The 26,160-nt window shown below is 53.3% G+C and overlaps 1 protein-coding gene across 4 annotated transcripts in view; it reads left to right on the top strand.

The window, feature by feature from the left end:
- Positions 1–11,941: 11,941 nt before the first annotated feature.
- VANGL2 (VANGL planar cell polarity protein 2) overlaps positions 11,942–26,160 on the top strand; it is a 30,308-nt gene continuing 16,089 nt past the window's right edge. The window contains exon 1 of one of the 4 annotated variants that reach the window (XM_051858468.2): positions 11,942–12,282. The gene's annotated coding sequence lies outside the window, so the exon portion shown is untranslated. Of the gene's footprint in view, positions 12,283–12,550; positions 12,675–12,717; positions 12,742–18,259; positions 18,552–26,160 lie in introns of those variants that run through there. The other 3 variants (XM_008264219.4, XM_051858469.2, XM_051858470.2) reach the window with 3 other exon arrangements.

Raw genomic sequence — 26,160 nt, 5'->3', positions numbered from 1 at the left:
AAAATAAAATCTTTACACTTGATCTTAGCCAAAAGGCCGAGAAGCGATTAAAAATAAAATCTTAAAAAAAAAAAAAAAGAAGGAATAGGAGGGACAGAGGTTGGAGGCAGGGAAGCGTGTGCTCGGTTCAGGGACCAATAGAAGGTGCGGAGATCTGCAGGAAAGGGGCAGGATGGAGAAGGTGCTTATTTCCAGCTTCCTGTGGCTGTCCCCACCTTGATGGCTGCAGACACCCGAGACATCTGTCAAACTCAACATGTTATCTACCCTTCAAACCTCTTCTCTCCCAGTAGCCTCTAATTTGATGTGTGGCATCATCGTCTTTCTTAACATCCCTGCCCGAGGCCTCTGAGTCACCTTGTCATCTTAAATGCCTCCTTGTCTATCTCACCTTTTCTTTTCTTTTTCTTTTTTTAAAAGATTTATTTATTTGAAAGGCAGAGTTAGAGAGAGCCAGACAGACAGGGAGAGCCAGAGAGAAGGGAGAAGAGAGAGGGAAGAGAGAGAGAGAGAGAGAGAGAGAGAGAGAGAACCTTCCATCTGCTGGTTCACTCCCCAAATACCTGCAACACCCAGGGCTGAGCCAGGCTGGAGCCAGGGAGTCAGGAGCTTCTTCCAGGTCTCCCATGTGGGTGCAGGGATTCAAGGACTTGGGCAACCCACCACTGCTTTCCCAGGTTCATTAGCAGAGAGCTGGACTGGAAGTGGAGCAGCTGGGACTTGAACTGGTGACCATATGGGATGCCGGCGCCACAGTGCCGACCCCACGCTTTCTTTTCTCTCTCCATCTGTCCCCATGGTCATGAAGCCAGTGCTCGTGCTCTCTCTCTTTCTCCCTTTATCTGAACTACTGCATTAGCCTTCTTGTTGGAGTCTCCATTTCTATATTCTTCTTTCTTTGAACCACACCTCACACAGCCATTAGCTTCTTGTATTCTCTGAGAATCGATATAAAATTATGTGTGTGTGTTTGTGTGTATGCATAAGACACAAAGAGTCTTTAAAATGTTCATGAAAATGTGTATTATGAAAAAACTAAGCATGAATTTAGATATTTTGAACCAAATAAAGTTATAACAATAAATTTGTATTTTAACTACATTTTGAATGCACTTTTTAAAAAAGAGATTTATTTATTTGAAATGCAGAGATACAGAGAAAGGTAGAGACACACAGAAAGAGGTCTTCCATCCACTGGTTTATTCCCCAAACGGCCACAATGGTCAGCCTCTGCTGCCTTCCCAGGAGCATTAGCAGGAAGCTAGATCAGAAGTGAAGGAGCCGGGACTTGAACTGGTGCCCATATGAGATGGCAGTGCTGCAGGATGGGACTTTAACTCGCAGCGCCACAGTGCCAGTCTGTTCCTTGAACTTTTGAAAGTACCCTCATATATATTCTTCTGGGGAGAGTTTGTAGCTTTCATCAAAATTTCAAAGAGAGTGACAGTCCACAAAAGGCTAAGAGCTACTGCCCTATGTCTTTATTTCAAATTAAACAGTGCTCAGTTAATGTGGTGTAGTTGACAGACTACTGACCAAGAAGCTGGGAGACTTGTACTTCTAGTTCTAGTGCTGCCATTAATGAGCACACTGGAAGCTTTCAATTACCTGCGGTACACCTGTTTCCGCATCTGTAAAACAGAAAGATCTTTCCCAAACTCAAAATACCATCATTTTTACTATTTATAAGCAAATTTCTTTAACATCAGATACTCTACAGTTCAACTCTTTGTCTTGTCTCTTCTGCTGTGTTCCATTTCATTAGGCACATGTTTATTACTGTATGCCCTTCTGAGCTAATTTCTGTGGAAAGATAAATAAGGAGTGCCTCTTCAGAAGCTCACAGACCAGCTGGGCAGAAAGATATGTAAATGAGAAATTACCATACAGTGTCATAAACGCTCTGACAGAGGAGTGCAGAACTTGGGAGAGAGCAAAGAAGCCTCTGTGGGTGAAGGAGCATCTAATTTGGCTTGGGTGGGTGAGGAGGAGTCCCAGAGGAGGCCAGAGTTGAGCCTTGAAGCATGAACAGAACTTTCCAGGCAGAGAATGAGGGTGAAGGCATTTCAGGCACAGGAAACCCTGTGTGAAGGCAGGACGAATGGAGCCCCAGTTGGCAGAATGAGTAGATGGGTACAACTGCAATATACCTGTGTTGAATGTTTGGACTTGGAGCAACAGGAAATAAGCCTGGAGGGGGAGACTGAGTCAGGCCCTTAAATCAGTACCGCGGAATTTTGACTTCACATGTAGACAGTGTGCAGTCATTGGTTAGCTTTAGGCGAAGAAGGGACAGGCTGATTTCTCCTTCAGAAAAATCACATTGGCAACAGAGAGGAAGGGAATGAAATGAGTTTGGAGGTGATCAAATCTGAATAATCCAAGAGACTGAAGGTGGAGGGAAAATAATTTGTTCCTTATAAACCTATTGCATTCAAGGTATGCAAGGGATATCCAAATTAAAATGTGGGGTAGGAAGTTGGAAATAGATGTCTGATGCCCATAAGAGACCTGGATACAGGAGTGTTACCACGTGAGTACTGTCTGAAGCCACATAGGAGAGTTTCATGTTTTGGGAGAGAATGGAGACAGAGGGCTAGAGGGGCTAAGGACTGAATTCTGCGAAGTATAAATACTTGAAATCAGGAGGGGTGGATACATGGAGAGGATGGCAAGGTCACTGGGAGCTGAGGAGTGAAGGGAAGAATGATGATGATGAGTCTACTTTTTAAAGAAGGTTCAGTGGGGCCAGCATTGTGGCTTAACAGGTTAAGCCTGTGATGCCAGCATCCCCTGTGGGCACTGGTTTGAGTCCTGGATGCCCCACTTCTGATCCAGTTCCCTGCTAATGTGCCTGGGAAAGCAACAGAAGATGTTTCAAGTCTTTGGGCCCCTGCACCTACATGGGAGACCCAGATGAAGCTCCTGGCTCCTGGCTTCAGCTGGGGTTAGGTCAAGCCTTTGTAGCCATTTGGGGAGTGAACCAGCAGAGGGAAGATCTCTCTGTCTCTCCCTCTCTCTCTGTAACTCTGCCTTTCAAATAAATAAAGTAAATCTTGAAAAGAAAGTTTGGATGAGAAGGAAAAGAAAGGGAAGTGAAACAAGAGTAGGCTCAGAGGGGCTGGATTTGGTTTTCTTATGTCTGGCAGGTGGAGATGAGTGCAGGCCACAGATAGGTCCTGGAGATACTGGGGATGGGGGATGGAAGTGGAAAGGCTGCACACTTGCTTTCTTTTTTAAAGATTTATTTATTTATTTGAAAGTCAGAGTTACACACAGAGAGAAGGAGAGGCAGAGAGAGAGAGAGAGAGAGAGAGAGAGAGAGAGTGAGTCTTTCATCTCCTGGTTCACTCCTGAGTTGGCTGCAATTGGCCAGAGCTGCACTGATCTAAAGCTAGGAGCCAGGAGCTTCCTTTGGGTCTCCCACGTAGGTGCAGGGGCCCACGTATTTGGGCCATCCTCTACTGCTTTCCCAGGCCATAGCAGAGAGTTGATCAGAAGTGGAGCAGCCGGCACTTGGGCCAGTGTCCATATGGGATGCAGCGCTGGCCCCAAAGCTACCCACTTGGAGACTAGTTCTAATCAAGGAAGGGGGGGAGCGCTTATTCTTCCAAGAAAGGAGGATGGAATCAGAAAGACTTTAATTCAGTGGTTCTCACCTTAGAAGCGATGAGATAATTTTAGACAAATGCCGATAGAAGTATCTGGTTTAATTAGTCTGGTATGGTCCTGAGCAGGGGTATGTTTTCAAAGCCTCCCAGGTGATTAAAATCTGCACTCAAGGTTGAGAACCACTGGCTTAATTGTAGGTATCTTTTTAGATTGGTGATAATGGCATTGATTTAAGGAAACTTACACTTAAAGGTTGAATGAATTTGGAGTCATAAAAGTTTGGGAGGGGTGGGGTGGAGAAAGAAAAGGAAGTTAGAAGGAAGGGAACTAACACTAATTTAGTGACTTTATGCAAAAGAGAAATAGAAATGAATGAAGTTTAGTCCTTTTTGAAGAGATCAGGATCTTATGTGACAAGAAGGCACCTCACGAAAACCCCACAACATGGCAGAGGTCAGTTAAAGATTTTTTTTTTTACATCTTTCTTCACTATAAGAAAAAAATGTCCTAGCTATTTCACAATATAGACTGGAAATACTCTTTATTTTTAAAGATTTATTTATTTATTTGAAAGTCAGAGTTACACAGAGAGAGGAGAGGCAGAGAGAGAAAGGAAGAGAGAGGTCTTCCATCTGCTGGTTCACTCCCTAATTGTCCACAACGGCCGGAGCTTCGTGGATCTGAAGCTAGGAGCCAGGAGCTTCTTCAAAGTCTCCCACGCAGGTGCAGGGGCCCAAGAACTTAGGCCATATTCTACTGCTTTCCCAGGCCACAGTAGAGAGCCAGATCAGAAGTGGAGCAGCCGAGACTTGAACTAGTGTCCATATGGGATGCCAGCACTGCAGGCAGCGGCCTAACCCACTACACACAGCACTGGCCCTGCCATCTGTTTCACATCTGGTTCACTCCCCCAAATAACGGCAATGGCCAGACTGAAGCCAGGAACCAGGAGCTTTTTCTAGGTCTCCCATGTAAGTGTCTGGGATCCAAACACTTGGGCCATTTTCCGCTGCATTTCCAGGCACATTAGCAGGGAGCTGGATCAGAAGTGGAGCAGCTGGGACTTGAATCTGACATCTCAGTTGGTGAGTGGCTTTACCTGCTATACCACAGTGCTGGCCCCTGGAAATACTTTTTAAAAACAGCTGCGATTTATTTTTTATTTTTATCATTTTAAAAATATTTATTTATTTGAAGGCCGGCGCCGTGGCTCAATAGGCTAATCCTCCACCTTGCGGCGCCGGCACACCGGGTTCTAGTCCCGGTCGGGGCGCCGGATTCTGTCCCGGTTGCCCCTCTTCCAGGCCAGCTCTCTGCTATGGCCAGGGAGTGCAGTGGAGGATGGCCCAGGTGCTTGGGCCCTGCACCCCATGGGAGACCAGGAAAAGCACCTGGCTCCTGGCTCCTGCCATCGGATCAGCGCGGTGCGCCGGCTGCAGCGGCGGCCATTGGAGGGTGAACCAACGGCAAAGGAAGACCTTTCTCTCTCTGTCTCTCTCTCTCACTGTCCACTCTGCCTGTTAAAAATAAAAAAAAAAAATTTATTTATTTGAAAGACAGAACTTGAGAGGGACAGAGAATGAGTGAGCGAGTGATACAGGGCTCTTCCATACACTGCTTTACTCCCCAAATGGTTTTGTTAATTATTTATTTTAAAAGATTTATTTATTTATTTGAAATGCAGAGTTACAGAGAGGCAGAGGGAGGGAGGGAGGGAGGGGGGAGAGAGAGAGAAAGAGAGAGAGAGAGAGAGAGAGAGAGACTTCCATCTGCTGGTTCATAAAGGCTGGAGCTGCAACAGTCTGAAGCCAGGAGCCAGGAGCTTCCACCAGGTCTCCCACACAGGTGCAGAGACTCAAGGCCTTGAGACATCTTTCACTGCTTTCCCAGGCCACAGCAGATAGATTGATCAGAAGTGGAGCAGCCAGAACTCAAACCGGCACCCATAAGGGATGCCGGCACTGCAGATGATGGCTTTATCTGCTATGCCACAGCTCTGGCCAACCCCATTTATTTATTTTTTTTATTTGAAGGACAGAGTTACAGAGGGGTAGAGACAGAGAGAGCGGTCTTCCATCTGCTGGTTCACCTCCCAGATGGCAGCAATGGCCAGAGCTACACCGATCCGAAGCCAGGAGCCAGGAGCTTCTTCCAGGTCTCCCATGTGGGTGCAGGGGCCCAAGAACTTGGGCCATCTTCTACTGTTATCCCAGGTCATAGCAGAGAGCTGGATCAGAAGAGGAGCAGCCGGGACAAGAACCGGTGCCCATTTGGGATGCTGGCGCTTTGGGCCAGGGTTTTAACCCGCTGTGCCACAGCACCAGCCCCGTTTTTTTTTTTTTTTTTTTTTTTTTTTTTTAAGATTTTATTTGGCCGGCGCCGCGGCTCAATAGGCTAATCCTCCACCTAGCGGCGCCAGCACATGGGGTTCTAGTCCCGGTCTGGGCGCTGGATTCTGTCCCGGTTGCCGGTTGCCCCTCTTCCAGGCCAGCTCTCTGCTGTGGCCAGGGAAGGCAGTGGAGGATGGCCCAAGTGCTTGGGCCCTGCACCCCATGGGAGACTAGGAGAAGCACCTGGCTCCTGCCATCGGATCAGCGCGGTGCGCCGGCCGCAGCGTGCCAGCCGTGGTGGCCGTTGGAGGGTGAACCAACGGCAAATGGAAGACCTTTCTCTCTGTCTCTCTCTCTCACTATCCACTCTGCCTGTTAAAAAATAAAATAAAATAAAAGATTTTATTTATTATTTATTTGAGATGTAGATTGCAGACAGTGAGAGGGAGACAGAGAGAAAGGTCTTCCTTCTGCTGGTTCACTCCCCAAATGGCTGTAATGGCCAGAGCTGCACCGATCCGAAGCCAGGAGCCAGGAGCTTCTTCTGGGTCTCCCACGAGGGTGCAGGGGCCCAAGCACTTGGGCCATCCTCTGCTATTTTCCCAGGCCATAGCAAAGAGCTGAATTGGAAGTAGAACAGCCAGGACTAGAGAACTGGCACCCATGTGGGATGCTGGCACTGCAGGCTGAGGATTAACCTACTGCGCCACAGCGCTGGCCCCAGCCCCCAGATGGTTTTAACAAGAAGGTCTGAGCCAGACTGAAGCCAGGATCCCAGAACTCCATCTGGGTCTTCCCACATGGGTGGCAGGGGCCCAAGTACTTGAGACATCCTGTGTTGCCTTCCCAGACAAATTAGCAGGAAGTTGGATCAGAAGTGGAGCAGCCAGGACTTGAACTAGCGTTCCAATATGAGATACTGGCATCACTAGTGGTGAATTAACCCTCAAGGGGAGAGAGAGAGAGAGAGAGGAGAGAGAGAGTGCAAGAGAGCGAGAGAGAGCGAGTGCTCTTCAGCTCTTCTGGTCATTGGTTCACTCCCCAAATGTCTGCAACAGCCAGGGCTGGGCCAGGATGAAGCCGGGAGTCCAAAACTCAAAGTCTCCAACGTGGGTGGCACAGCCCTTGAGCCTATACCATCACCTGCTGCATCCCAGGATGCATTGTAGGCAGAAGCAGAGCCAGGGCTTGACTGCAGGCACTCAGCTACAGGTTGTGGGCATCCACAGCAACAAAGCACCTCTACTGCTCTACCAAAGGCTCACCTCCGGAAGTACTTTTGTAAGCACTGGGAGTAGCCTTTCTAGGAAGGTGGGTGTTGGAGGAAGAGCTCTAATTATTCTGGGAGATCAAACTGTCCGCAGGCTCAGCAGCAGGACTGGAAGAAGATAGTGAGTGGCTGTGGCCTGGCATGTGACTACAGTACTGTGGCCACCCACACCTGGGGGGTGGCTGACGTTGCTAATCACTCACTCATGTTGAAACACTGATGGCCATCCTGCTAGGGTGTGAACTTTCTTGTTTTTAAAGTTTTATCTATTTATTTTTATATATTTGAAAAAGGTTGGGGAAAGAGAAAGAGTTATGTCTACTAGCCAGATCATTTGCCAAATGTCCACAACCATCAGGGGTGGCCAGGCTGAAGCCAGGAGCCTAGAACCCAGTCTGGGTCTCTCATGTGGGTGGAAGGCACGCAAGTACTTGAACCTCACCTGCTGCCTCCCAGGGTGTAAATTAGCAGGAAGCTGGATTGGAAGAAAAAGACCTGGGATTTGAACCAGACACTCGATGGGATGGGAGTGCCCTAAATGGCATCTTAACTGCTGTGCTACAACACCTACCGCTAGGATGGGATGCTTCTGTTTAATTAGAGGTGCTAAGGATTCCCCTTTCTGACAGCAGTGCTGTAAAAAGCCCTACTTTTGAGGCCAGCACTGTGCCGTAGTAGGTAAAACCGCTGCCTGCAGCGCTGGCATCCCCTATGGGTGCTGATTCGAGCCCCGGCTGCTCCACTTCTGATCCAGCTCCTTGCTAATGCACCTGGGAAAGCAGCAGAAGCTGGTCCAAGTGCTTGGGCCCTTGCACCCACGTGGAGACCCGAAAGAAGCTCATAGCTTTGGTGTAGCCCAACCCTAGCCATTGCGGCCATTTGGGGAGAAAACCAATGGATTCTTTTTTATTTTTTGTATTTAAATTTTATTTAAGCTATACAAGTTTCATGTATTTCATATATACAGATTTAGGAACACAGTGATACTTCCCACTTTCCCTTCCCTCCAATACTTTTTCTTTCTCTGTCTCCCATTCTCACTCTTAATTTTTATAAAGATTTACTTTTTAATTAATTAATTATTTATTTTTTAACCTTTTATTTAAGGTATACAGACTTCATGCATTTCATAAACACAAATTTAGAAGCAGAGCTATTCTTCCAACCCCACCCTCTCTCTCCTATTCCCATTCTTATTTTTAACTAAGAAAATATCTACTTTTGGCTTCCTTAAGGATCATAAAGTTTTAACATAAAATAAATACATCTTCAAAAAAAAAAAGCCCTACTTTTCACCAGAGCGGAAGACCCAACCTTTGCCATGGGGGTCTGGGCCTGATCTCCGGGTCTGTGCACAAGGGAACGGGTGCTTCTATGTAGCCCAGGCATTCCCTTGCAGAGGAGGCAATGCAACCCTTTAAGCAGCCCCCTGCTTTTTTTTTTGCTTATCACAGTGAATTTTAATGTCTCCCCCTTGGGAGACTTTGGGAGAGGTTGCCTTTGAGGACACCCCAAAGATGCTGTGGCTCTTTGGAAAGGATTGGGTCCAATCTTATGCTGGCTTCATTATCGAAAGGCACATAAACTTGGGGTTCAATCTTCTCTGGGCAAAAGGGGAAGAGGTATGGGTGTGGGTCTGAGCTCCTGTTGACTGAGATGGTTGGTCCTGGGTGGCCTGGCCAGGGACAGCCTTGGGCCCTCAGGCTGGATGGATGCTGCTGTGGTGGTCACCGTCTACCCAGCTCACCAGCTCTGGGCCCCCTCTACGGAGTCACTGGCATGGATGACGTTCCTGCTGATGTGGACACTGAAGTAGCCCTGGATGGTCCCAGGGGCAGCCTCACAGGAGTCACTGTTTCCTATCAGAGCCCTAGAGGCACAGACCACGTTCTGGCCTTCCCAGACCTGGGTGGGGGTGCACCAGGGTTCATGAGCCGCATAAGAGCCGCAGGAGCACAGCACACCTGAAGAGGGCACCCATGGCACCCATCTGCGCCTGGTCGCCCCCCACCCCCGCCCTTAAAGTTTCATTTATTTATTTGAAAGAGTTACAGAGAGAGGTAGAGACAGAGAGAGAGAGAGAGGTATTCCATCCACTGGTTCACTCCCTAGATGGCTGCAATGGCCAGAGCTGCGCTGATCCGAAGCCAGGAGCTTCTTCTGGGTCTCCCACATGGGTGCAGGGGCCCAAGGACTTGGGTCATCTTCTAGTGCTTTCCCAGACCACAGCAGAGAGCTGGATCAGAAGTGAAGCAGCCAGGACTAGAACCGGCGCCCATTTGGGATGCCAGTGCTTCAGATCAGGGCTTTAACCCGCTGCGCCACAGTGCCAGCCCCCTGAAAAGTTTTCTATCCACTAATTCACTTTCCAAATGGCTGCAAAGGCTGGGGCTGGGCCAGGTGGAAGTCAGAGACCTATAACTTCATCTGGGTCTCCCACATGGGTGTAGGGACCCAAGCACGTGGGCCATCTTCCACTGCTTGCCCAGGCACATTAGCAGGCAGCTGGATTGGAAGTGGAATAGGCAGGACTCGAACTGGCGTCCATATGGTATGGCCAGTGCCCATATGGGATGCTAGCATTGGAAACAATGGCTTTACCCGCTAAACCTTAGCATCAGCCCCTCTTGGGGAAAATCTTGGTGGCATGTCACCACAGTGCTGTCCTTCCTAAAGAATTTGGCTAGGTGCTTAGGACCCTAGGGCTCATGAGCCTTCTCCTTGGGTCTGTTTCCTCACTCTGAACTGAGGCTGGGTGAAATCCGTCCAAGGGAGAAGATGGAGCTAGGTCAGAGCATTGCTGGATGGGGCACACCACACCAATTAGATTTAATGTGAGACTGCTCTACCGCCCAGTGCTTGCAGTGCAGAGATGCAACCAGAAGCCTCCAATCTCACACTACACGGAGAGGCCGATGCCTGCTATCTGGTAGTCCCAGAAGCCTCATCTGTTGCCATTCTTAGGTTTCAGGCTTCAGGTGGAGGTAGTCTACAGAATCATCCGCTAAACCTTTTCACAGTTCTTTGGGCCCTTCTGAGGTCTGTGAGACAGGCTAGCAGCAAATCTGCCGGAGTCAGACGGCGCCGTGGCAGCCCGACACCAGCAAATTACACATTTGCTGGCAGTGTGCTCCGGGCAGGGCCAGGAACGTACCTCCCACCTTTCCCCAGCTCTCCTGCCACTTGTCTTTCATACCTCTGGTTGTAGTCACTGCCAGGACCACCTGTACAGCCCAGGGCCCGGCCCACGATTGGCACAAGGTGAATGAGTGCATGCAGGCACTTGGGTACCTGAAATGATGACTCTGCATCTTTCGTGCAGTGCTGGTGCTGAGTCATTCACTGACCCACTATATGGGAAGAAGGGAAGAGGAGAGGCAAGGGTTTGGGTGAAGGACCAACACAGGGCAGACAAAGGCGTCCCTGTCCTCACCTTCCCTCAGATTAGCCCGGACAGCCAAAAGGGATGAGGTTAGGTCCCAGGCAAAAGTGTTCATCAGCGCTGAGCAAACTCTACAACAGGATAGGACAGAGGCTGACGTGGAGTCTCCTTCGCTGGGGTTTCTTAATCACAGGGTTGGAGGGCAGGTATGGGAAGTGGAGGCTGAGAGATGTTGACAGGGCCTTTCCCTGCTGGGGGAGAAGTGTGTGAAGACGCTTTTGAAGTGATACTCTTCCTGCTAAGTGGCGGGTAGCACAGCAATAATACTAATATAATATCATATAATACTACTCCTACTTTCACTCACTCACTCACTCACTCACTTCCTCCCTCCAAGGACGTCCCACAGCCCAGGCCTCTGTGGAGGGGGTGTCACTCTCGGCGGGTTCAAGAACCCACTTCAGAACCCTGCCTGGTTTCCTGGCCTGCCCTGCCCTGTGCCCCCTATTTTGTGACAGTTTGTAATCCTCGCGAAGCGCCTTCAACTCGAAAGTATCCGAAACTCCTGGGGCAGACAGCCCTGCCAGCCTCGGCTTAGGGACCTGACTGCCCCTGGCATTTTGACTCCGTAGGTCTCGAGGGGAAGCCCCCTCCCCTCCAAACTCCCTGCGCCCTGCTTCTTTCCAATTCCCCGGTCCCCGCGGGGCAGGGTTCCCTTTGTAATTAATCCCGACACTCAAACCAGGGGGAGGGAGCGTCTCAGACCGGCTGGGCGGGCGCTGTTCGCAGCGAGCACATCCAGTAATTGAATTTTTGGGGGGGTGGGGTGGGAGGGGGGTACGGTGGTGATTGTGTCAGGGAAATCCCCACACGCACCGAAGAGGATAGCGTCTCTCGCCACTAATTAAAATCAGGGATGAACCTCCCTTCTGCAGCCCTAGGGGGCAAAAAAAAAAAAAAAATCAATCTTCCCACGTCTCAGATTCCACCGGATTTCGTGTAGCCGAGTCTGTGGCCCCCAAGACGAGAACACGGCTACCCCCAAGGGGTCTGGGGGCTCTGTTTCCGACAAGGAGGTCGAGGAAGACAGCCCCAGAGGTGGCAGCAGGCTGGGCCAAGGCCCAGAATCGGAGTTCCCCCTGCTCACCGTCCCGGGCTGGGGTCGCAGCACGGCCGCCGATTCCCAGGACCGGGGAGGGCCGCTGGGCGCCTGGACGCACAGAGCTGGGGGAGCGCAGACTCCGGGAAGAGCGCGGCCGCAGACAATGGACGCGGCGGCGGGAGGGGCGGGGGCTGCGGGAACAGCCGGGAGGCGGCACCCGGGAGCGCGCGCTCCCCCGCCCCCTGCACCCCCCACTCTCGTCCCCTCCCCCTCTGCCCCTTCCCCCTCCGCCGCCGGCTCCCGATCTGATTCCTGATCCCTGATTCCTTGATCCTTGGTCCCGCCATGGGAGCCTGAGCGCCCCCGGTTCCCCCGGCCCCCTGCTCCTGGGGCCTTGAGGGGGAGAACGCAGTGGTCTGGGACGGAGCAAGGGGTGACCAGACTCAGGAGCCCCCCTCGACACCCCCTATCGCCCGCGCAGCCCGTCCGGGAGCGCGGAGTTCGGAGCGACCCGGGGCGCTGCGGATACAAAGGCGCCGGGCCGAGCGGGGCGCCCGCCGAGCCCACCGGCAGTTCGCAGCGGCGGGTGAGTGCCGGGCCGTGGGGGCGCGGGCAAAGTTTGAAAAAAAAAAAAAAGAAAGAAAGAAAGAGAAAAAAAAAAAAAGAAACAGAGAAGGAGGACAATCACGCAAGGGGCCAGGGGGTGATCGGCCCCAGAGCGAGCACGGGGTGGCTTATGGGGGAAGGGGGGCTCGGGGCAACCCCCCTTCCGGTCCGCTCTCCCACCGCACAGCGGAGTACCCCACCCCCCAACTTTGGGGAGGGGAAGGGGCGCGTGGGGAGGGGGCGGAGCCCGGGCCTGGCGAGCCGGGGACTTTCCTGGGCCCGGGGCCCGGGCGGGGGCCTTAATGATCCCCAGGGAGCCGGTTGCAGCCAAGGCTGGGAGCGTGTGTTGGAGGTGCGGACTGGAGTCTGGAGGTACTGGAAGCCGAGGGTGCCCGGGGGTGCGTCCACACCTCGGCAGTGTGGGAAGGGACGTGGGCAGGTATGCGTTGGGGTGTATAGTGGGGTCTGGGGAGCGGGCAGGGGAGCGGAGAGCGGGTGTGTGTGCAGCAGCAGGCGGATGGGGCTGGCGGTAGGAGACCCAGGCACTGTCCGTGGGGGCCCAGGGGACAGGCGCCGGCATCCCTCTCCTCTCTCCTCTCTCCTATTTCCTCATCGTAGGGGCTGTGGCCTCAGCATTAGTGAGTTTTAAAAGGTTGGTGGAGACCGGTGTGCATGATTCTTTGTGTTTTTTTTTTTTTTTTTCTTTATTTCTGTGTGCGTTTGCACGCCGTGATGTGCTGCATATTCCTGCAGGTGGGCCCCTGGGTTTGGATGGGTAGGTGTTTTTCCGTGCTTGAGTGTGTGTGCATCGGGGGAGTGGCTGACCATGCGTCTGCTGTGTGTTTGGGTCAGTGTTTATGTGTGTGCTTAGGAGAAGAGGTGTGTGTGTGTGTACATGTGTGGTCTGGGAGAGGGGCTTATGGGAAAGAGGTGTGTAGGTACTGAGGAAGGTGGGGGTGTGAGCAGAGAGGGGTACGGAGGTAGGTTGTGTGCACCTGTGTGCTGAGAAGGGTGTAAGTGGATCTGTGTTCTCTTGCGTAGCCTGTGTTGATAGGTAAGGAAGGGTGTGTGTGTGTGTGTGTGTGTGCACACGCGCGCGCGTGTTTCTGAGGTGCCTCTTGTCTCTGTGGGCAGGTTTTCCTGGCAGTATGTCCAAAGGGAAGGCAGTATGGAGGGTTCCGAGGCTTCTTGGATGGTGTCTCCCGGCTTCCTCGGTAGCACCTTAAATTTCTGAGGCCTGTGGGTGGGAGAGGGTGAGCTGTCTTCTGAGAGCCCTGCTCTGAGAGGGCTTTTGTTGAAGAGGTGTGTGTAGTGGGGAAGGGGGCAGAGGTTCTGGTTGTAGCCCTAGAGAAATTTGGGGGATTCTGCCAGTCCAAGAGAAGAGTGAGAGGAAGTTCCTCCCCCTGCATCAAAGATTGGGTTCCAGTGCTTGGTGAGGCCCCATTCTTGGAGACCCAGCCTTGTTCCAGCCCCCTCGGGCCACCGTTGTTTGGGAGGATCTTGGAGGTTGCAGCTTCCGTGCCCTGTGTGTCTGCCCTGCTGCATCGGATCCTGAGGTTCCTAAGGAACCTTGAGATTTTGGTGTGGGATGCATGCCTGCAGGGATGCGACCTGATAGGGAACAGTTGGGGTTCTCCGGCTTAGGGTTGAGAATGGCCTGGAGGTGCTTCCTGCGGAGTTTCTGCAGGTGTGTCACTGCATCTCCCTTTTCCCTGGTGAAAAGCATGGTTGGGATGGGTGGGGGGCCAGGACTGAGCCTGCAAGAAGGGAATCTCTGTGTGTTGGGAAGGGGTATGTATATACCTCATGGCAGCCCACGCTAAGGGCACCATCATGGTGGTGTGCCGAGCAGTCCGCCGCTGTCCCGCAAGTGGACGTCTCTGTCCCCAGAGGAGTGGCGGCTACCAGCTTTCCTCCCCTCTGTGCTGTCCTTTGTCTTTTGGGATCAAGGGAAGGGGCTGGCCATCTCCTATAGTCCTGTGCCTCCATCACAGGCTCTGAGCCCTTTTCTTCTTGCTGTCAGAGGTGAGGACCAAATACCCAGAGTTAAGAGCTGTGGCTGGGATTGTAGGAGCCCACTAGTCGAGTAGTTGGAAGTAGAGTGTTGGAGTCTCCAATGGACATGTGCAATTGGAAGGTTCCCTCTTTCAACCTCAGGTCTCCCTACCAAGGCCCAGGGATAAGAGTAGTTAGGGTAGAAAATGTTGGGAGTAGTGATGGGGCCCGAATAGGAAAAGACTGGATTCCCCCCGCCCCCGTTTTCTTAATGCACAATTCCCCCAAACCCAACACCTGTGAGATGGTTGGGATTCTCAGGGCTGGCAAGGCACTTGCATCTAAGACGCTCTGTCTACACTCACAAGATGCATGATCTATTTTACTAGTGGGGCTCTCTTCCAAGGAGGAGAGATTGGTCTGACAATAGGAAGCACCATTTCTGCAGGTACTTCCAGGTTGGGAACCAGTAGCCACCTCGGCCCCTCCTCCTGCGTTGTCTTGCTCCTGCCTTCTCTTCCTTCCATTCTTCTGGGGCAGCTTCTCTAGTGCATCTCCCCCTCCTGGGGCCTAGAGCAGGACAGACTGTGACTTATATATCTGATTTCCAATGGGAGGGAACACAGGCTTTGGGGGAGCAGGGAAGAGGTGTGGGACTCCCTTCATTCCCTCTGAATTTTAGGGACTCCAGTCTTCTGCTTTGCGTGTTCTCTCCATAGCTCCCCGCACTTTGAAGCCAAAGGGAGGAGTCAGTCAGAGTCGGTTGGTATTAATCCTTGGTAGTGGTGTGACCTTGGGCAAGTTATTAAACCCCATTCCTTGGCTTCTTAGATGTCCTAGGTGCCAGACTGCAAGGCCACCCTGACCCTTCCACAGGGAATCTCAGGTCTCCCTCGTGACCTTCTCCCTGGTTTCAGTTTGTTCTTAAATCCTGCCTCTGCCACTTCCTAATTGTGACCTCAGACAAACAGGTAACTTTGGAAGTCTCCCCTGTAAAATGGAGTTAATGATAAGCCCTGCCTCTTAACTGTATGAGGAGTAAATGAAATAATCCCAAGCGTGTGTTGTGCATGGCGCATAGGCAGCACTCACCCAATGTTGGCGGGCGTGGTTGGGATTCTGACCGAGGACAGGGGCAGGAGATGGAGGCTTTGCTCCTGAGCCTTTTCGGGCAGACCACATTAGAAGCTAGCCATCATCTGCCAGGCTCTGTGCGCAGCACCGGCGCTGGAGGGGCGGCCAGGACCGGCCTTTGTGGCGGAGACTGCGTTACCATGTGGATTCACGGTGTTTCACCTGCTGAGTGCGATATGGAGGTGTGTTCAGTAGGGGGCTTGAACCTGGGATGGGGCATCAGGGAAGGTTGCTGGAGGAAATGTGACCTTAGCTGGATTTTTAAAAATATTAAGATGAAGTTCACCTAATGTAAAGTTAAACATCTCTACGTGAATGTGGCATTCACGATGTTTCAGTAACTACCACATCTCTAGTTTCAAATCCTTTGCACCATCCCAAAAAGGATATGGGTGCCCATTAAGCCATTGATCTGAATCCGGTCCCTATCAGCCACCAATCTCCGTTGTCTCCGTGGATTTACCTATTCTGGATATTTCATATCCATACAATGTGTGACTTCCTTCACTTAGCATCATGTTTTCAAGATTCATCCACACTGTAGCATGTGGGATGTGTCGGTCCCTCATTCCTTTTTTTAAAAAAAATTCTCTTTTGCTTTATTATTATTGCTTTTTGGGAAAGATTCAGTTATTTATTTGAAAGGCACAGTTACAGAGAAGAAGCAGCAGAGAGATAGAGAGAGAGGTCTTCCATCTGCTGACTCACTCCTCATTGGCCACAATAGCTGGAGCTGGGCTGATCTGAAGCCAGGAGCCAGGAGCTTCTTCCAGGTCTCCCGTGCAGGTGCAGGGGCCCAAGGACTTGGGCCATCTTCTACTGCTTTCCCAGGCCATAGCAGGGAACTGGATCGGAAGTGGAGCAGTCGGCAATGCAGGTGGTGGCTTTGCCTGCTACGCCACAGCGCCGGCCCCAATTATTATTGTTTAAAGATTTATTTATTTATTTGAAAGTCAGAGTTACACAGAGAGAGGAAGAGACAGTGAGAGCCAGAGGGATCCTGGTTCACTTCCCAAATGGCTGTAATGGCCAGGGCTGGGCCAGGCAGAAGCCAGGAGCCAGGAGCTTCTTCCAAGTCTCCCATATGGGTGGCGGGGGCCCAGGCAGTTGGACCATCTTCTGTTGCTTTCCCAGGTGCTTTAGCAGGGATCTGGATCAGAAGTGGAGCAGCTGGGACTCGAATCAGCACCCATATGGGAGGCCGGTACTGCTACGCCTCAATGCCAGCACCCTTCATTCCTTTTTTTTTTTTTTTAAAGGTTTATTTATTTGAAAGCCAGAGTTACAGTGAGGCAGAGAGAGAGAGAGAGAGAGAGAGAGAGAGAGATGACTTCATCTGCTGTTCCACTCCCCAAATGGCCGGAATGGCCAGAGCTGAGCTGATCTGAAGCCAGGAGCCAGGAGCTTCTTCCAGGTCTTCCACATGGGTGCAGGGGCCCAAGGACTTGGGCCATATTCCATTGCTTTCCCAGGCCATAGCAGAGAGCTGATCGGAAGTGGAGCAGCCAGGACTCGAACCAGTGCCCACAGGGGATGCCGGCACTGTAGGCTGCGTCTCCACCTGATATGCCACAGTGCCGGCCCCAACCCTTCATTCCTTTTTGTGGCTGAGTCAGATTCCCTTGTGTGGCTGTTCCTTAGGTGGATTTTAAAGGAGGGGACTGAGGCAGGCACTACTGGCAGAAGCTGAGCGTGAGTGTTAGGCATCCCTGCATTTGAAATCTGAACTGGGCATTTGGCCTCAGTTTCCCTGCCTATAAAACAGAGTTAATCATCCCTTTTCTTCCTTGTCCTGTGGGAAGGAAGGGTGGGGGTGAGGTGTGAGGGGAGAGCAAGGGCTGGGATGTTACTGCTTTTTCTCAGGGTCTGGGTTGGGGATGGGACTTTTAAAAATTTGCTCTTTTCTCCTCTTTCCTGAGCGGCTCCCTCCTGCATGCATCTTCCCTTTTCCCTGCTTTACTTGGCATAAACTTCTTCCCCTCCTTCTGAGTTGATCTGAAATTTCAGATCAATTCAATCAAAAATCTGAAATGTACCCTCCACAGGTGGGTAACCCTGTGAGACGGTGAGAGAGAGGCCGCGGAGTGCAGGAAGGGCCTGGGAGAAAATCCTGCTAGCACTCTGTCCACTGCGGCCCTGTTCTTGTTCTGATTTATTTATTTATTTGAAAGGCAGAGAGAGAGAGAGAGAGAGAATATTTTCTATATGCTGGTTCATTCTCCAAATGCCCACAACAGCCAGGTCTGGGCTAGGCCAAAGACAGGAGCCTGAAACTCTACCCAGGCCTTCCATAAGGGTGGCAGGGGCCCGCATAGTTGGGCCGTCTTCCACTGCCTTCCAGGGTGCACTAGCAGGGAGCTGGATCCGAAGCAGAGCTACTGGGACTCGAACCGGTACTCTGAGATGGGATGCTGGCATCACAAGCAGTGGCTTAACCCACTGTGCCACAGCACCGGCCCCAGCACTGTCCTTGTTGGTGACCTGTCACCTTCTCTCTTGTGATCTGTGTGGAACGGCAGTGGGCAGAGAGACTATTTGCCTCCCTTTCCTTCACTCTGCTTGTGCTCAGGCCCTCTGTGGTGGGGCCCTTTGGAAATGAGGTGTTGCTGAGTTTGTCTGATGCCCCTGGCAAGGTTGGTAATTACAGACATGACAGCTGGGAACGGGTTTGGGAGAAGCAGGCTTGGAATCAGCAGAGCTGAGGCTATCCTGGTAATCAGGGTGGGGCACTGAGAGGGGAGAGTGGGCAGAAGCTGGGGGCTGGGGTGGGGCAGGAGGCTCGGGGCCCCCTTTTCTTACCATTGCACACACAGCTGGGCTTAGAGCCCAGAGGAGAGTGGGAGGCGGTTGGAGCCCGGGCCCGGCCTCACTGTAGGTGAGGAAGGAGGGAGGAGAGCTGAGAGGCTGAGGGTTCAGGAGGCCCTGGAGGAAGAAGCGGGTGCTGGAAAGAGGGCTTCGACTGCTCTCTTGGTACCTGCGTGTGAGCTAAGTCAGGGAGGGGCCGACACGGCACCCAGAGGTGATTCCAGCTGGTTCTGGGTGGAGTTTCACTTCTCACAATGGGCCTGTGGGAACAGGAAGTGGAGAGGATTGGCTGTGTACCCCCTAAAGGAGAAAGAGGTGGGAAACTAACATTTTATTGAGCGTCTCTTGTGTGCTGGACTCTGTGATCTTCTGTATGCGTTATTTCACTGAAAACTCCTTAGCCTTTTGCAATAGGTAGTACTGTCCCCATTTTACAGACAAGGAAACTGAGGTTTAGAGGAGGTGGATGACTCATTTGAGATGTAGTTCATGAACATTTGGTCTGGGTCTGTCTGACTTCCTTGCCTTTCCTTTCCCCTGAATGCTTCTTCCCCCTTTCCCTCCGTTCATTCCAGTTAAATCTGGTTGCTCTTTATCGCCTCCAGTCTTGAACTTGACCAGCTCCTCTGTCCATCTGAGAAGCAGAAGTGAATCCTACGTCAGCCCGAGGAGCAGAGAAGTCTCCCCCTGAGGTGGAAGTCAGGTGGGGTCTCAGGGAGGACCCTGCACTTCTCCAGGACGAGGTGCTTCTCAGATGTGGGCAGGGCGGCCGGAGCCCACGGGGACTCGTGACTGAGAGGGGCCTGGCCCTCATTGTCTGTGGTGTTTTCTCACAGCCCCCGGCTTTCCTTGGATTGTTCCCGGCCTCCCCAGCCTGGCTGTGTTTGTGGGATGGTCGGGGTGGGGTCAGGGAGCCGGCATTTAGGGTACGTGGAGGGGTAGACAGAAACAGGTGCTGAGCCTGAGGTGCAAATGTGGTGACTTAAAAAACAACTGAGTGTGAACAACAGAAGCACATATTTTGTCACCTGCTTTACTCCTGGAGTGGAGGTGGCAGATACAAGGGCTGGGGAGGAGCGGAGTGAGACACTCAGGGGGTGGTCAGGATGGGTGGGTGGGGGGAAGCTGGTGGGTACTTGGGCCCGTTTGTCAGAGCTGAGCAGGAGGAGGTTTTCAGGACGGGAAGCCCAGGTCTGCCACTCTCACCCTGAGCCACACTGCGACTCACACCCTGAGGCCCGCTCCGTTGCTTTTCCCATCCCATATGTTCCTCCCCCTCACTCCTTCCCACATCTCAGCTTTCCCCATCAGCATGTCAGCCTAAGGTGGCTACCAAGTGACTGGCACCTGGGGCAGGGGCTGGCTGAGCAGGCTTTGAAGGACTCTCAGGGCTGGGGACAGTTTTGGTGTCTACCCAGGAGAGCAGGCTGTGAGGAGAAGGAGGCGATTTTGTGGGGAGTGCATGGGGAGCTGACCCCTGGGTTAGCACAGCTTCGCCACCTCCCCCTGTCCACCTTGTCTCTGCCCCGAGGACACCTCCAGATGCCTGTTTGCCTTCTTGGTTCTTCTGCCTGCTCCCCAGTGGGCAGGTAGGGGCCAGTCCTCTGCCCTAGCTGGGGAGGAGGCAGCTCAAAGCCTGGGGGTGGGGACTGTGAGGCCTACTCCTTGGTGAGAATTCAGTGGAACATCCAGGCATCTAGAAGCCCTGGTTACCTGCCCACCGGCTGGATGTCCTGCCTCCCCTCTGGCCTCCACCTGGGACAGATGCCAAAGGAATTACTCACCCTGTCTCCTTGGGCAGCTCCCACTCCTCTCCCACCTCTCCACCCAGCGTTCCCTTCCAGGCTGACTGGGAATGGGCTGGGGAGGCTAGGGAATGGGATGCAGTTGAGTGTGTGCCTGTGTGTGCTGGGCTGGGGGGGCAGGGACTTTGTGAGAGCTGGGATGGGGGTGGGGGTGCCTGAGAGACGGCAGAGCAGGTCTCTACAGAACCTGCCTAGCCAGGGTAGGTGGAGCTGGGTGGGGCAGGCGGGAGCCATTCCAGCTTTCCGAGGGGGGAATACGAGTGTGGGTGTATGTGTGTGCAGTGTGCCTGGACTTGGAGGGCGCCAGCCTCACCCCTGCTACATACAAGGGCAATGAAGGAAGCAGGTGGAGAGGGGCCTGGCCCTGGCTTCCCCAGCTCCTTTTCAGTAGCAGGTGGGCTCAGGTATCCTGGCCAGGAGCCCAGGGGGTGGGCCCTCCTCCGGGAGCCCCCTACACTGGGGTCTGGTGGCCAGGCGCTGTTCTGGAAGTCTACATGCCTGGTGACCCAAGCACTGCCCCTCCCCTGCTGCTCGGCCCAGGGCAGAGAAGGATCCTGCCCCGGCCCTGGGGCTGCGGGGTGGTGAGCTCATGGCTGAGGCTGTCCTGGGAGAGTGCCTGGGTAACAGGGCGCGGGCGGGGCTCCCTGGTCCAGCTCCTTCCCACCCTTCAGCCTGCTGAGATCTCTGCCCAGTGAGAGTCGGTGCAGGTGCCCACGGGCACTGGGGCTTTCTCAGGGTGTGGGAACGAGCGTAGTGGCAAAATCTCCATCTGGTTTTAGGTCTTTGGCTTAGGGCTGGTCCTTTCCTGTTCTTTTTGTGATGGAGGAATTCTGGGATGGGTGTCTTGGGCTGGGTGGGGCTGGATGAAGGGACATCAGGGTTCTTAGGAGCAGTGGGTGTGTGGCGCAGAAGCCACCTCGTGTGAGGTAGGGGCTCTTTGGTCTCTGCTGCCTTGGCTTGCGCCTGTCTAGTCTCTGTTCCTTTGTCGCTGGTGAGAAGAGGGCATAGGGCAGGAGTGAGCAAATTCTCTTCCATCCTGGCCTTCTAAGGATTATGGCTCTTCAGAGGACCGGAGTGCAGGTGGAGACTCCCGGAGGAGCCTGGTCTCACTCCAAGGGGCGCATGCCCCAAGTCACAGGTCAGGGTGGTTTCTCCTGTAAGGGGAGGCAGAAAATGGACTGCCGCAAAAGTAGTGACGTGGGCTAGCTCCCGTCTTTCTCTGTTTGTAAAACTTGGGGTTGTACCTTTAAGGCCCAAGTTATGTTCCAAGTTGATCCACTGTTTCCTCCTGGAGGGGGTGAGGGGAATGATGTGGGCACAGCTGTGGTTCAGGAACCTCCTTCTCTGTGGAAACCACATTAGGTGTCTGCATTTGCAGTCCCCGGCCAATTTCTGGCTGGGCAGCCTGGACTGAGCACATCTGTGAGACTTGGGGTGGGGGTGGGGGAAATCCAAGCAAGGGCTACGAACTGCTGCTGTGCCTCATGCTGGCCACGTAGTTGCTGGGGATGTAGCCGGTCTGTCCCGTGCTGAGCGAGTGGGCCAGCCACCAGTCTCCTTCCGTGTTGTTGACGATCTGCAGCCGCTCCCCCTTCTTGAAGGACAGGTCAGTCTCCGTCCGGGACTCATAGTCGTAGAGGGCCACGAAGGTGGTCACCCCACCAGCCTGCGGCCTGGCCCTCTGCGGGGAGGTGACAGTGTCCGAAGAGTTGAAGCCCCCGAAGAGTTTGGGCTCAGCGGCGGCAGGGGCGAAGGCTGTCCTGGGGCTGCGGTGGCCGTCGGCGGAGGCCGGCTCGTTGGGGGTCTGCGTGCTGGGGAAGGCGCCGCCGGCCCTTCCGTGGGTGCTCTCGGCTGGCTCCAGGCTGCAGCGCCGTTGGCTCGCGTCCCTGGGCTTGCTCTTGCTGCAGCCCATGGTCCTGTCCCAGAGGCTCTGGGGTCTTGGCCTTGACCTGGCCGGGCGCTCTGTTCCCGGCACACATCTAGCTTTTGGAGGGCTAGGCTAGAAGGTTGGACCCCTGGCTTGGTTTTTCCTCCCCTTCCTTGCCCCCAGGAAGGTGAGCATCCAGCACTTTTGAGCGGAACTCACATTGATATCTTTGGACATTGGGGTTGGCCTTGGTGAAGATTGGGGAGCCACAGGGCTGGGGGTGCCCACATGTTCACACTGCCCATGGGCTGTAGTGGGGAAGGGAGTGCAAGGCCTGTGCACTAAGACCGGGTCTCTGGTGTAGGAGACCCTTAGTAGGCGAGGGTCCCCAGTGGGAGTCTGAGGAAGTCATGATGCCTGTGTCCCTGTGTCCAGGCTGGGCCACCCTCCCCTAGTCCCTGGTTGAGGAGAGAGAGAGAGGCCCTACCCGAGGCCTTCTCCTGTCGGAGGAGAACATCTGGCTTCTGGGCCTCTTTCTCCAAAGTCCTCTCTACAGTCATGCAGGTGCTTCCTGCTGCGCTTGGTGCCTCCAGCCCTGTCCTGGGTGCAGGTGAGGAACTACGGGGCCCCTTTAGGGGTGTGTGTGTGTGTGTGTGTCCTGTGCCCTCCCCACCTTTTCTTTGGCTCCCGCAGGGCTTTCTCCCCACCTGTCCTCGTCTCCACTCTGCCTTGTTCCCCTACCACAGCCCTGACCTAGCTGGGACCGGGCTGCAGCGAGGGCCAGGACTAGCATGGCAGCAGGAGGCGGTGACTACAGCCGCCTGCGTCTGGTCATCGGTCCCCAGCACGCGCCGCACATGGGGTCCCCGCGCTTGCTCAACGTCTTATCCACTTGAGCTGCCTCCTGGTCCACTCTGGCCTGTATTTTGGCCACCCCCCAACCTCACACACATACCCCAGGGCCTTGCTCCCTCAGCTTGTTGCCAGGTTCTGAGTGTATTTTTTCCAGAGGCCTCCAATTGTTTCCTGAAGAAACCCGATCCTGAAGCTCAGACAAAAGCTGGGGCCGCCAGAGGAGAAACCCCATTCTCTCCCCCTCTGCCCCTATCCCTCCACCTCCATAACCTCCTCGCTTTGGATGCTGGGTATGGGTTCCAGGACCCGGCTGCCATCACCTAGGCAACAGGGGGCTTTGGTTGCCATGGTGATCAATGTGGGAGAAGCTGGGCAGCCGGGACAAAAGCCCCCACGTTCCCCCCCAGCCCTCCCCCCAAGCCCCTTGGGATGATACTGAGACACATTCCATTAATTTTATTTCTGAAAGGCCTTCGGAGGGGAGAAGGGTCTCTTTTTTTGTGCCTGACGCTTGCCTTCCTCCTTCTGTCCTCTCTGGCCTCCTTTTAACCCCACACAATCCGTGGCTGGGTAGGGGACCAAGAACCGGTGTTGGTGTCGTGGGAGCGGGGGGCAAGGTGCAACGTGGCGGCACACACACCCTGCTTTGGCCTCCCCGCACCCAGCCCAGAGGAGCCCTTGCTGTGCACCAGGTCCAGGCTTTCTCTCTCTCCCGTCATCCCTCTGACATTTCCACTTGTTGATTGCAGCCAGTGATCCCCTCCCCCACTCTCTTCCCTGGGAACGCTGCCCACCCTGGAGACCCTCCAAAGCCCTGATTCCTGAGACTGATTAGCTGAGGGGAACTTCTGCCCCTCTCTTTGCTCACTCCCGTCCTCCCCCACCCCCAACCCCGCCCCTCGAGTGCTCCCTTTGGTTCCCTGGGCTCCTTGTGATGACAGCAGGCTAGGGGCTTAGCAGTTGCATTTGTGTTTGGTAGGGGGAGGGAGGAGCATGTTTGGGTGCTATTTGGGCACCCCGACTTGGGTCAGAAGGGCAGGGGAGGGGGTTCATGTTGGGTCCTCACGAAGTATCTGGGGAGGAAAGTAGGGAGATGTAGGCTGAGCAGCTGAGGACAAAGGGTTGGGAGAGGACTGGCACCCTTGTCTGGTCTGAAATTTATTTGCAGGGGAAACACAAAGGCATCAGCTTACCTCCTGGGTGTGTTTGAAGTGGTGGCTCTGGTCAGGATGTGTGTGTGTGTGTGGTGTGGCTTCTGTGGTTGTACAGTCGGCAGGATTTATTTATACCCCTCTTTCCCTGGTCTCCCAGGCAGTGTCTGTGATCAAAGTATAAGTGATCCTGGAGCTGACTGCTTGCTTAATTACTTTGGGGGGCAGTTCATAAAAGCATTTCTTTCACCTCCATGATCCTTATGGCAACCCCATGCTCTACGCATATTTATCTTCCCTATTTTTTTAAGGATTTATTATTTGAAAGAGTTACAGAGAAGGGGAGACAGAGGCAGAGAGAGAGAGAGAGAGAGAGAGAGAGAGAGATGTTCCATCTGCTGGTTCACTCTCCAAATAGTTGCAACGGCCAGGGCTGGACCAGGTTGAAGCCAGGATCCAGGAGCTTTATCCAGGTCTCTCTCCCACATGGGTGCAGGGACCCAAGAACTTGGGCCATCTTCCGTTGTTTTTCCTAGGCCATTAGCAGTGAACTGGATCTGGAAGTCTAGAGCAACTGGAACCCGAACTGGTGTCCATATGAGATGCTGACACTGCAGGCGGTGGCTTTACTCTATACCACGGTGCCGGCCCCTGTCTTCCCCATTTTATCAATAAACTTACCTGGGTACATCACAGAGAAGTTAGGTAACCTGCCTGTGGTCACATAGCTAGGCAGCACGAGGGTTAGGTTTTGAACCCAGATCTTCAGTACAAATCCAGGTTCTGTTTGCCATTGGCTGTGGCAGATATGGGTATTTGGGGTGAGGATGAGGATATGGGGTTCTTATCTGTGTCCAGGCTGTAATCACTGGCAGTCCTCCTTTACTTCTCCAGCCCCAGTCCTCTCTGGTTCACAGATACCAGTCCACTTGGTATCTGTGAATCTCCTGGCAAAATTCCATTTTTTTTTTAATTTTTTTTATTTTATTTTTTGACAGGCAGAGTGGACAGTGAGAGAGAGAGACAGAGAGAAAGGTCTTCCTTTGCCGTTGGTTCACCCTCCAATGGCCGCCGCGGCCAGCGCGCTGCGGCCGGCGCACCGCGCTTATCCGATGGCAGGAGCCAGGAGCCAGGTGCTTTTCCTGGTCTCCCATGGGGTGCAGGGCCCAAGCACCTGGGCCATCCTCCACTGCACTCCCTGGCCACAGCAGAGAGCTGGCCTGGAAGAGGGGCAACCGGGACAGAATCCGGCGCCCCAACCGGGACTAGAACCCGCCCCAACCGGGACTAGAACCCGGTGTGCCGGCGCCGCTAGGCGGAGGATTAGCCCAGTAAGCCGCGGCGCCGGCAAAATTCCATTTTTTTTAAGAGAAGTGACCAAGAAAGATAGACAGGAACCACATGAAGAGAGATACAGGTGAGATGTCTCCACTGGGTGGAGCAATAAACCAGTAGAATGGGTGCTCAGGAGAGGGGTAGAGGAGCCAGTCTGTCATTGGTAGACCAAGATGAACAAAGGCTCTGTGTGTGGCAAAGGTGTTTAGAAAGATTGAGGGCTGGGTTAAGGGTTATTGCTGTCTCTGTCCCCTAAGTGTATCCTGATCCTACACTGGCTTTGATGTGGGATATTGGCACACACCACCAGCCTGTGGGTTGCCTCCAGATAACTCACATTGAGGAGGAGAAGCGAATGGATTTTGAATGAATTTCATTTCCCTGCAGTCACAGTTTCTGTGTGGGTCGGAGAGGTGCGGTCATTCCCGCGTCAGCATCAGTTACTTGCTGTGTGCTCACGAGAGGGGAGCTGGATACAGACAGGTCTGTGTGGTGCTGCTCATTTGCAGGGTGCTGGTGGTTTGGAGTAGTCAGAGGAAATTTATACAGTTGCATCTGTTTTAGTTCTTTACATAAGCGGCCTCCCAGCAGTGTTTGACCTGGTTGAATTTATTCCACCCTGGAAGCACTCAGGTTCTTGTCTGGCTTCAGACCTTACTCTTCAGACCTCCTGCTGTTCTGGCCTCTGTGCGCCTTTTCCCTGGACACATGTGTGTGTTGCAGTTCTTGGAGTCCTTGTGTTGCCTCTCCCCTGGGTGATCCCATTCCTCCCTGTGGCTTTGCACCAGTGCCTGTAGTCTAGACGCACACGAGTGCAGCACCTCTGACACCCACAGCCATAAATGTAGCACACCGGAAACGGAACTCATCTCTCTCCCCAGACTTGCTTCCTCCCCAGCGCTCCCCACCTC

This window comes from Oryctolagus cuniculus, chromosome 7 (genome assembly GCF_964237555.1).
Source record: "Oryctolagus cuniculus chromosome 7, mOryCun1.1, whole genome shotgun sequence".
NCBI lineage: Eukaryota > Metazoa > Chordata > Mammalia > Lagomorpha > Leporidae > Oryctolagus > Oryctolagus cuniculus.
This window is presented reverse-complemented; position numbering and strand designations above follow the sequence as displayed.